Below are 11,085 nucleotides of genomic sequence, written 5' to 3'. Positions count from 1 at the left end.
AGTGCAAAGTTTCTACCATCATGAGTCTGAGGCCACTTCTCCATCTTCTGAATTGTTGCTGGTCTATAGCACATTGACTTCCACCTTGCAGTTCTGCCCTCAATTTCTTGAAACCCAAAGTCACCAGGCTGAGACAAAACCCAGAATAAAAGATAACATGGAGATAGAAGCCTGGCCCTTGGTCATCCACCTAAGACTGGACATGAGGGAATGAGGCCTTGATGAACCCTCAGCCTCAAATAGCCACATCCAAGCTCAGGCAGGAAGAGAAAAGACCTGCCTGGTCAGCCCATTGTTACTGTTTTGAGCCAGTAAGATTTGGCACAGCTTGTGCTGTACCAATAGGTAAGTGTACATCAACTTAGCCAATATCCTGATGAAGACAAACAGAGGCATTGATAAAGTTTTAAGATTAGTCAGAAACTGAGACACTTTTCTTGATTTTGACTATTGGTTTCAAGAAACAGAACCCTATACCCCAAATACTGTTTAGTAGCACCCCAGGTACCAAGTTCTCTGGCTAGTTACTTTGGGCCATGCCAAAATAGAGGGCAGGGAGCACTGAGGTTGGAAGAATTCAGTTGAGGTATATGGGAGTGCAGCCAGAGGCACAGGGACAACTCTTGCCAGATCATCAAGGTTGGCCCTCCAAGATCATCCTTACCTTGCAGTGAACCCCCTCAATCCAGTCTCTGCTACCTGCTGGGGACTGGCCCCTTGCTCCTATTTAGAAAAAAAAACTTATTTAATAATACTGATTAAATCATGCTAAGGAGACTTTATTCAGGACCATTATGATAGGTAAAGGACCATGGTGATGGGATTTTGCAGTGAGAAGAAACTTTAGGATCAACTCCAAATACAGTGTGGTCATGTGGAATTTATAATCAAGGAGCAGGTGGAATCAGTAGATTGAAAATGACTAAGAGAAGACAACAGGATAGGAAAATTCAGTGACATTAACCTCCCAGAATTCTTGCCAACGTGGTCAGACATCATGGGGGGAAGGAACAGGATAAAGAATCTGATCAGTTATGGGGACAAGGGCCTCTGGTTAAACGAACTTAGCGGGTTCTTTGCAAAAACTAGAGAAACAGAAGTGTGCCAGTGAGCCTAAGAAAAGGATCAGGGGTACTTGCTTTGGCAGCATATATACTAAAATTGGAACAATACAGAGATTAGCATGGCCCCTGTGCAAGGATGACATGCAAATTCATGAAGAATTCCATATTTTTATGTATGACTAATTAAAACAAACTTTAAAAACTAAAATTTTTAAAAAATGATCAGGGGCCTGACTGTAGTTTGGCCAAGTGGAGAATCTCTGTCTGCATGGGGTTAGAGGGAATAGACCTGGCTCTGCCTCTATGGCTTCAGGTCTCAGCCCACAGTCACTTCATCCAGGAAGGATCTCCTGACTCAATGCTGAGCACCATTCCTCCCAGGGCTGGCCTGGATCACCATGACTTCCTGTGAGCACTTTGAAGGTGGCAAACATATTTGTCAGCTCTGTCCTGGCACAGAGCACACAATCTGCAAATGAATTGTGAATGAGTGAAGTGACATGAATCTCTAGACTGTGAAGGTTGAGGAGCTTTTATATAGATGTTGTGGTCCAGTGAGTTTGCCAGACTCAGCTGTTTATAATTGGGGGTTCCTCACTGGGTAGTAAATAAAGTACATCTTCATCTAAAAGCCATCAGCATGGGACCTGCCCTGGTAGCCAGAGGCAGTGCACCAAGGGAGCCCCTGCAGTAGGAAAGAGTCTCCTTGTAGCTGCTATCTGTGCTGGGCATGTGCAAGTGTGCACAAGGGGAGAGGGGGTTGCACATGTGCATGCATGTGTGTGTATGCATGCAGTGTGGGTGCTGTAAGGAGACCCCCTCTTGCTGGCCTCTCTTCCACTGCCCATGCATCCCTGTCACCACAATCTGCCCTCACTGTCCCTTTCCTCTGGGATACATGGCACTCTCTCTGCCACCTCAGGCATCTGGAGAAGCCTCTGATCTTCCATTTGCCACTTAACCTCAGCCCTCCCCCTCCTGTCTGTGGATCATCCCCCAGGATGTTCTGCTGACATGCAAAGCCACACAGCTCCAAAATAGAACCTTATCTCTGCCAGCAGCACCTCCACCCCCTTCTCCCCAGGACCCCCTGAACTCTCAGCTTCCTCTGCATCTCCACCCCTCCCACATGCCAGAGAAATAGGCTGGGCTTCTGCACAAACAGGGGAAACACCCTGAGAGTCCTGTGAACAGTTTGGTCAGAGACACTCATGTCACTGCCTACTGCCACTTGCATGCTTATGACTGGATGTCAGGAATCCATTGCAGCAGCCCCAAAAGAAAGAGATGACTGAAGAAACTAAATCAGTAACCAAAATGTTAACCATACTTTAGAGCACAGGTGCAGCTGGCTTCACCACTGAGCATCACCAAATTCCCAGAAAAGTATGTATGATGTGTGGGAGCAAGAGTGTTCTATAGTTTGTGACCATGTTTTAGCAAGCCTGTGCCCCTGGGCTGTGACTTTCACCAGTGCTTCTCAGGCTCTTTTTTCCGCCCATCACTTCCAGGCGAGATAGGAAGGATAGAAGTGCCTAGAGTTGGAGGACACACACACACACACACACCACCACCAGATAGGCTCTGGTACAAACTTCCCTTGTGGGCAGATCTTGTTAAGAACAGAATGCTGGGGCTGGGGTTGTTGCTCAGTGGCAGAGCACTTGCCTAGCATGTGTGAGGCAATGGGTTTGATCCTCAGCACCACATATAAACAAAATGAAAGTTTATCAACAACTTAAAAAAAAAAAAAGAACATAATGCTCTAAAGCTAGGCTTAATGGTTCACACCTGTAGTCCCTGCTACTTAGGAGGCTGAGGCAGAAGGAGTGAAAGTTCAAGGCCCGCTCAGCAACTTAGCAAGACCCTGTCTCAAAATAGAAAATAAAAAGGACTGGGAATGTAGCTCAGTGGTGAAGCACCCCTGGGTTCATATTCAATCACTGGACTAACCAACTAACAAAAAACCAGAATGCTCTAGAATATTTCAAAATAGTTATTTTTGAAATATGCAAGGCCTTCCTTCCTTCCTTCCTTCCTTCCTTCCTTCCTTCCTTCCTTCCTTCCTTCTTCCCTTCATTCTGAGAGCTTGGTTGGGCTTCTGGAGATAAAACCTCATAAAAGCATGGAGTCTTCCTAAGAGTGCTTCCCTGGAGTTTTTAATTCTTGAGATTGTCCATGTTGAACCCCCAACAAATTTTCAATATTAATGTAAGTTCTCATGCCCTAATACTGGATGCAGCTGTGGATTTCTGTATTTTCCTGTCAGAATCAAGTACACTGTGGCTATCTGTATTTGCCTGTCAGAATCAAGTTTCTATTATAATGGTTTGTCCTGAGACCCAAATTCTTTGATGGATCTCAGTTGTTAATTTTCAGTTTATTCAACTTTTATTTCTTATTGTGAGAATTGAGTGGTGACTTCCAATCTCTTTATATGCCTGACCAGAAACCAGACGTTAAAGCTCTTGTTAAAAAAAAAAAAAATTCAGTGTCTCTTTATATTAATTTTTTTTCTAAAAGTATTAGTAAGCAATTGAGAAGTGATATCAGGAAAGATGGTGGAGCAGGAAGTCCCCAGATTCTCTCTCTCCACCTAGATAGCAAACCGGCAGAATCCAACTGATACAGTATTCTAGATTCTACATTTGTTTGTTTGGTACCTATTCATCTGTAACCAAAAAAAGTAACATTTTTTTCTCATAAAAGGAATATGAAAGCCAACATTTTTTCTTTTGTGAACTTGCTTTATATTACTCTGTTGTATCCAATTTTTTTCCAATAAGAAAACCCCAAAGAAGCTGGGTGCAGTGGCACATGACTGTGATCCCAGCAGCTTGGGATGCTGAGGCAAGGAGGATCACAAGTCCAAAGCCGGCCTCCAGCAACTTAGTGAGACCCTGTCTCTAAATAAAATATAAAAAGGAATGGAGATGTGGCTCAGTGGTTAAGTGCTCTAGGTTCAATTCCTGGTACCAACGTAAAACAAAACAAAAAAAAAGCCCAAAGAGATATAAAAGTATAGTAAATGGCCTCTAAATGACTGTTATGGTTTGTTTGTCTTTAAAGCCAAAAACCTTTGAAAATTGGCCTTCAGATTTGACAGATTAAAACAAATTCTCAAAAATTCACTTTCTCCAAGATTTCAACTGGCAAGCTTTCCTACTATAAGTTGTGTACTTTCTACCCACATGCTCCCATAAATGTAACTTCAATTCTTCAATTCATCCTCCTCTTCTAGAAGATCACATACCTTCTCTAACAGCTGAGTCTTCAGGCTGCTAATGATATTAACTCTCGATATTTCAACAATTATCCTGATTTTTTTCAGAATCTGGCATTCTAGCTGAAGGCAGTCCTTTAAATAGGAGTTTGTCTGTCTCTTCTGCATCTTCTCCATGAAGTACCAATGTGTCCCAATATTTCCAACGAAATTTAAATCTGACACTGAATTTGGTTATGGTCAACTTCACAGCTCTCTTTAGAAGCCAGTTTAATGATCTTAGTCCTTAATTGTATCAGTCACTCATTTCATTTGTATGACTTTTCCCTTCCTTGAAGTTCCTATCTGACCTATCAGTTCACCTTGTAGAAGAACTTAGCTCACCCACAATCAATCAGTTTCCTCCCCTGAGTAATGTTGCTGTCCAGCAGGTATGAACTGGATTTCCTGCTGCAGTTTCTGCTGCTCTCAGAGAAGTTTTCCTCACTGAAAGGCCTGAGAGGAATATTTCTTCTTGGGTCTGCTTTAGCCACCTCCTCTTTCTGACTGATGACAGATAGTCCTTTGATAATGACATCTCACTGCTCCTTGAACTATTCACAGACCCAGTAACCATTCTACTTTGGTTTTCAGCATTTTGTTGTGACAATGTGATAGATACTTTCCCAACAGTGGGATGAGAAGTCAAAATTGAGAAGGTGCCTCTTGGAATACAAAGAGATCTCTGTTGACTTTGCTCTCCCTCACTGTGCTCAGTCTGTATTCTTCTGCCATCACTATGGAGACAGGGAATAGTCAGACCTAGAACTGTGTGGCTGTAGATCTGGGAAGATTCTGCTCTGTTTTTCTATAATATATTCATATGAATTCCACCTGTTCTTTGGCCTTTGGTCTTTGTTTAGGGGCTCCAACAGCCTCACTGGTTTACTCTCTTCCCCACTGCCATTGACAGAGGACCATAGGCTTTCAGGCTGAGCACTGGACTTAGTGTTACCCTGCAGACCCTCTTTCTTTACTTGAGAAATATTGCATTTACCTTTTTGCTTGTTAGAGGCATCTACGTGTCTTGGTTGATTTTTCAGAACTACATTGTAATTTATTTAGTCTCTACTTTCTGCAGGTAAGATGTCAATATTTACCCTACTGAGTGTGACTAGTGACTCTGCAGTATTGCTCATGTCTGGTTTGCTGGTGTGGCCTTCTAGAACAGCAGGTTATTTCAAGGGACTGATGGCCATGAGTTTCTCCTGGGATAAATATTTACCTTCATTCATTACATGTGACTTGGAGCCCTCAGCAGAATGTGGTTGGGGATGGATTACTTCATGATTTGATTCTGCCTTTCTAGAAAACAATGGTAACAACAGGTTTGGATTTAGAATCATCATTTTTAATGTTAGTTTTGGAGGTTTTTGTCTTTGTAGACTCCAAAATCAAGGAGAATGGGTGTTTTATCTGGGCCACCTCAGGATGTTCTTCATAGAGGGTCTTTCTTCATAACTTTCCCTTAATGTTCTTATCAGTTTTGCCAGCACTGGGCTATAAACTCTTGACCTTGGTGGAAGCTTTCCTTCAATAATCCAATAAAGAATTCATGTTTTTTTTTGCATTGAAATCATGGTTCAGATTCAGAGTGGCCATTACATAAACACAAATCAAGATGTAGGCTCAGACCCTGGGAAACAGATTCTGGATTCTGGATCCCAGCAGGTGAAGGAAGATGTGAGGCACAGTTGAGATAATAGACGTTCTTTATTTGGAAGCTACAGCAACCCCCCAGTCTCCAGCTCCAGCCTCCTGAGTCCTTCCATGGATCATCTTTTTGAGTATCCCTTATATTTGATGGGTCACTTCTCTCCTGATGCCTTCAAGATTGTCTCCTTGAACAGTTTATAGTTACAGGGATACAAGTGGATAAGAGGTATAAGTTCTAAAGTTTTANTTTTTTTTTTTTTTTTTTTTTGCACCGAGATTGAACTCAAGAGCACCCAACCACTGAGCCACATCCCCAGCCCTACAGGGTCTCACTGAGTTGCTTAGTACCTCGTTTTTTCCTGAGGCTGGCTTTGAACTCATGATCCTCCTGCTTCAACCTCCTGAGCTGCTGGGATTATAGGCATGTGCCACCACGCCTGGCTCCATGGACAATTTTTAATATGCAAGCCAGACAAAGAAGACATATTGCCAACAGGTTACATAAGTCGATGAATGCTCACAAGCAAATGTTCATGGCCTTGAGGACATACACTGAGTCAGGGTGTTCATGACCTTGGCTACATACAAAAACCTAGTCTACTGAAAGCCTCAGCAAAGAGTGTAACTATAGCCATCTTGGCTTGCCCAGCAACACAGCATCCCTAAGCCCAAACATCAGACTTATAGGATCTGTTTAAGAATAATTCAAGGCTCATCTAATAGGGTAGGCCAATGAGGCTGTTTGCCATGTCACAGTGTTCTCTAATAGTCAATTCCTAGGTCACCCATTTGAATGATGTTTGTTCATATCAGAAAGAGATTTTGAGTTTTTTCAGATCTAGATGAAGGTTGTATTTCTTATGTAAATACTGAAAAGTTATGCCAAACTGTACAAACCACTCTACTATTAGACTGTCAGGCAGAAATTCCCCTTTTTGCTCCTGGAGCTCTGGGTACAGATCACCAGCTTCACAGAGGCCATGAACAATGTAGAATAGACCTCTCCTCCCTCCCATGATGCTTTGTAGTTGACAGTGTTGGAGTACTTCAACTGAGACAAGAACTGAGCTTCCTGTTCAACATCTGGAGGTATTTAAGAGCTTCATTTTTTTGATATCATAAATTCTGATGTCCCACTGGTACTTCATAAGCATCACCTCCCTGTAGCTTCCCTGCCCACAATCTGCAGGGAGCAGTAGGGGCATATTCCCAGCTCAGACCCCAGGTGGGATGTGGCAGCAGCATTGGGTAGGTCTGTGGGCCATGGCAGAAGGCCCTGCTCATGCTGGAGAGGCTGCAGGGGGATAGGCTATGGAGGTCTGGCCAGGGCAGGAGAACTGAGACCTGACCCACCACATCATTGCTGCTATAGCTGATAGTAATAATTTTTAAATAAATAAAACTTAGCAAACTTGGAGAAAGGGGAAACACCTGGTTTTCAGAGTTTTCACATTGTGAAATAGAAATATTCAATTTTCAACTAAAAACATCACAAAGCAGACAAAGAAACAGGAGTGTATGATCCATTCCAAGGGAAAAATAAATCAACAGAAACCATACCAGAGAAAGGCCAAATAGGGCCAGGCTTGTGGCTCAGCGGCAGAGTGCTCACCTAGCATGTGCAAGGCCCTGGGTTCAATCCTCAGCACCACATAAAAATAAATAAAATAAAGGTATAAAAAAAGAAAGAAAGAAAGGCCAAATAGGTGACTTGCTAGACAAAGACTTTAAAACAACCATCTTAAAAATACTCAAAATAAAAAAGTTTCTTCTCAGCAAAAGAAACAATCTGTGAGGTCAATAGAGAGCCTACATCTTGGAAGCAAATCTTTTACCCCTCACACAGATAGAGGACTAATCTCTAGGGTACATAAATAACTCAAAAAGCTAAACACCAAAAAACCAAATAACCCAATCAATAAATGGGCCAAGGAACTGAACAGACACTTCTCAGAAGATGATGTACAATCAATCAACAAATATATGAAAAATGTTCATCACCACTAGCAATTAGAGAAATGAAAATCAAAACTACTCTAAGATTTCACCTCATTCCAGTCAGAATGGCAGCAATTATGCATACAAACAACAATCAGTGTTGGTGAGGATGAGGGGGAAAAGGTATACTCATATACTGCTGTACGACTGCAAATTGGTGCAGCCAATATGGAAAGCAGTATGGAGATTTCTTGGAAAATTGGGAATGGAACCACCATTTGACCTAGCTATCCCTTTCTTCGGTCTCTACCCAAAGGACTTAAAAATAGCATACTACAGGGATACAGCCACATCAAAGTTTGTAGCAGCACAATTCACAATAGCTAAACTGTGGAACCAACCTAGATGCCCTTCAATAGATGAATGGATAAGAAAAAAATGTGGCATATATACACAATGGAATATTACTCAGCAATAAAAGAGAATAAAATCATGGCATTTGCAGGTAAATGGATGGAGTTAGAGAAGATAATGCTAAGTGAAGTTAGCTAATCCCAAAAAACCAAATGCTGAATGTTTTCTTTGATATAAGGTGGTTGATTCATAGTGGGATAGGGAGAGGGAGCATGGGAGGAATAGACAAACTCTAGATAGGGTAGAGGGTTGGGGGGAAGGGAGGGGGCATGGGGTTACTAATGATGGTGAAATGTGATGATCATTATTATCCAAAATACAGGTATGAAGGCATGAATTGGTGTGAATATACTATGTATACAACCAGAGATATGAAAAATTGTGTTCTATATGTGTAATAAGAATTGTAATGTATTCTGTTGTCATATATTTTAAAAAAGATACCAGAAGAGATAAGTGAAGATATGGACAGTCAAGAAAACGATGTATGCACAAATGGGAATATCAGTAGAGAGAGAAAACTTTTTATTGTTGTTTAGGTAGTAAAAAAGAAATTCTGGCTGGGCACAGTGGCACATGCCTATAATCCTAGTGGCTCAGGAGACTAAAGGAGAAGGATCCAGAGTTCAAAGCCAACCTCAGCAACTTAGCAAGGCCCTAAGAAATTCAGCCCTTTCTCTAAATAAAGTATTTTAAAAAGAGCTGGGGATGGGACTCAGTGGTTAAGCATGACTCTGGGTTCAATCCCAGTACCAAAAAATAAATAATAATAACAATAATAGTAATAGGATGAAGGGAGGGAAGGGGAAATGGGATTAGGAAAGACAGCTAAATGAATTAAATATAACTTTCCTATGTTCATATACATTACCAGTGAAACTCCACATTCTGTACAACCTAAAGAATGGAATCCTAATTAGAATTAGTTATAGTCCATGTCTGTGTATGTCAAAATACACTCTACTGTCATGTATATCTAAAAAGAACAAATAAAAAATTAGAAAAATAATTCTGGAGCTGAAAAGTACAATAACAAAATGAAATAGTCATTAAGAAATTCAAGGACAAATTTTAGCAAACTTGAAGATTAGACAATCTAAATTATCAAATATGAAGAACAGAAAGAATAAAAATGTTGCAGAAAAGTGAACATAGATTAAGGGACCTGTGGAACACCATCAAGCAGACCAATATATCTATGATGGGAATTCCAGAAAAAAGAGTTCAAGAGATGAAGGGATTATTTGAAGAAACAATGGCTAAAAATTTCTCAGTTTGATAAATGATATGACTATAAATATCCAAAAAACTAAAAAACAAACAAACCTCCAAGTATGCTAACCTGATACCCATGCTGAGGAAAAAAGTGATACAAGTCATGCCACAGTATTCATAGTGGATTGGTTACACACCACCAACAGATATCAAAATTAGTAGATGCCCAAGTCCTTTAAGGTGGCTCTCTGTATCCACAGATGCAGAACCCATGGACACAGAGGGTCAACTATATAACAAGCTGCTAAAAGCCAGCTTTTTTAGAGAATATCTAAAAAAAATTTAAATTTTAATCACACAATAATTGTACATATTTATGGAGTATTGTGTGACATCAATTTATGTATACAATGTATGATCAGGGCACCTTAAGCATTTACCATTTCTTTGTGTTAGAAACATTCAAAATTCTATTAACTATTTGAAACATATAATTTAACTTATAATTTGAAACATATAACATAATTAACATATAATTTGAAACATATAACTATTATCATCCATAGTTACCCTCCTGTGCTATAAAACTTTAGAACTTATACCTCTTATCCACTTGTATCCCTGTAACTATAAACTGTTCAAGGAGACAATCTTGAAGGCATCAGGAGAGAAGTGACCCATCAAATATAAGGGATACTCAAAAAGATGATCAGATTTCTCATCAGAAATCTTGGAAAGAAATGCTAGGGGGAGTCCTGTAAGTTGAAAAGAAAGTAACTCAAAATCAAGAATAAATAAATAAATAAAGACCTCTGGTAAAGGTGAACAGGGGTAATTATAAAAGCTAGTATTGCTGTAACTTTGGTTTGTAGTTCCACTAAGTGGTTACTAAGTCTACCAAGTGGGATTTTCTTCTGAAATGCAAAAATGGTCCGACATAACAAAATTTAAAAATGTAATAGATCACCTGAATGAAAAGGGGCAGAGGGAACCACATGATCAGCTCAATTTATGCAGAGAAAAGTATTTGGCAAAATTTAACATCTTATCATGACAAAACAAAAACTTCAGAAAACAAGGAATATATGGAAACTATCTCAAATAATAAAATCCATATATGAAGAATTCACAACTAACATCACACTCAATGCTGACTTTTGAAATTTTTTCCTTTAAGATCACTTTCGCCACTACCGTTCAATTTAGGTATGGGAAATTCCAACCAGAAACAAGAAAACAGAAAAGGCAAGAAACAGAAAAGGTATCCAAATTGCAAAGGAAGAAGTAAAACTATGTACGTTTGCCCAGTACATGTACAATGTTACAAGTGAAGCCTCAGTACAGTACAATGTTACCAGCAGTCAGGCTGCCTTTGTACGAATCCCAGTTGCTGCTAACTGGGTGACCCCTAATTTGCCTGTTTCTTCATTTGTAAAATGGAAGGACAGTTTATGCTTCAAAGGGTGGATTAAAGTGTCAAGTACTTAGAACAGTGGTAAATCTATTACGGAGCTTCCTCGAAACCCTCCACCCTGC

General features: G+C 40.3%; 2 pseudogenes; one reads left to right on the top strand and one right to left on the bottom strand.

Annotated features, from left to right (window-relative positions):
* The first annotated feature begins 1,135 nt into the window (after positions 1–1,135).
* LOC125611560 lies at positions 1,136–1,235 on the top strand (annotated as a pseudogene).
* Positions 1,236–4,192: 2,957 nt separating this feature from the next.
* LOC125611478 lies at positions 4,193–4,903 on the bottom strand (annotated as a pseudogene).
* Between the last annotated feature and the right edge of the window lie 6,182 nt (positions 4,904–11,085).

Source organism: Marmota marmota, unplaced genomic scaffold (assembly GCF_001458135.2).
Source record: "Marmota marmota marmota unplaced genomic scaffold, marMar, whole genome shotgun sequence".
In the NCBI taxonomy this organism is placed as follows: domain Eukaryota; kingdom Metazoa; phylum Chordata; class Mammalia; order Rodentia; family Sciuridae; genus Marmota; species Marmota marmota.
This window is presented reverse-complemented; position numbering and strand designations above follow the sequence as displayed.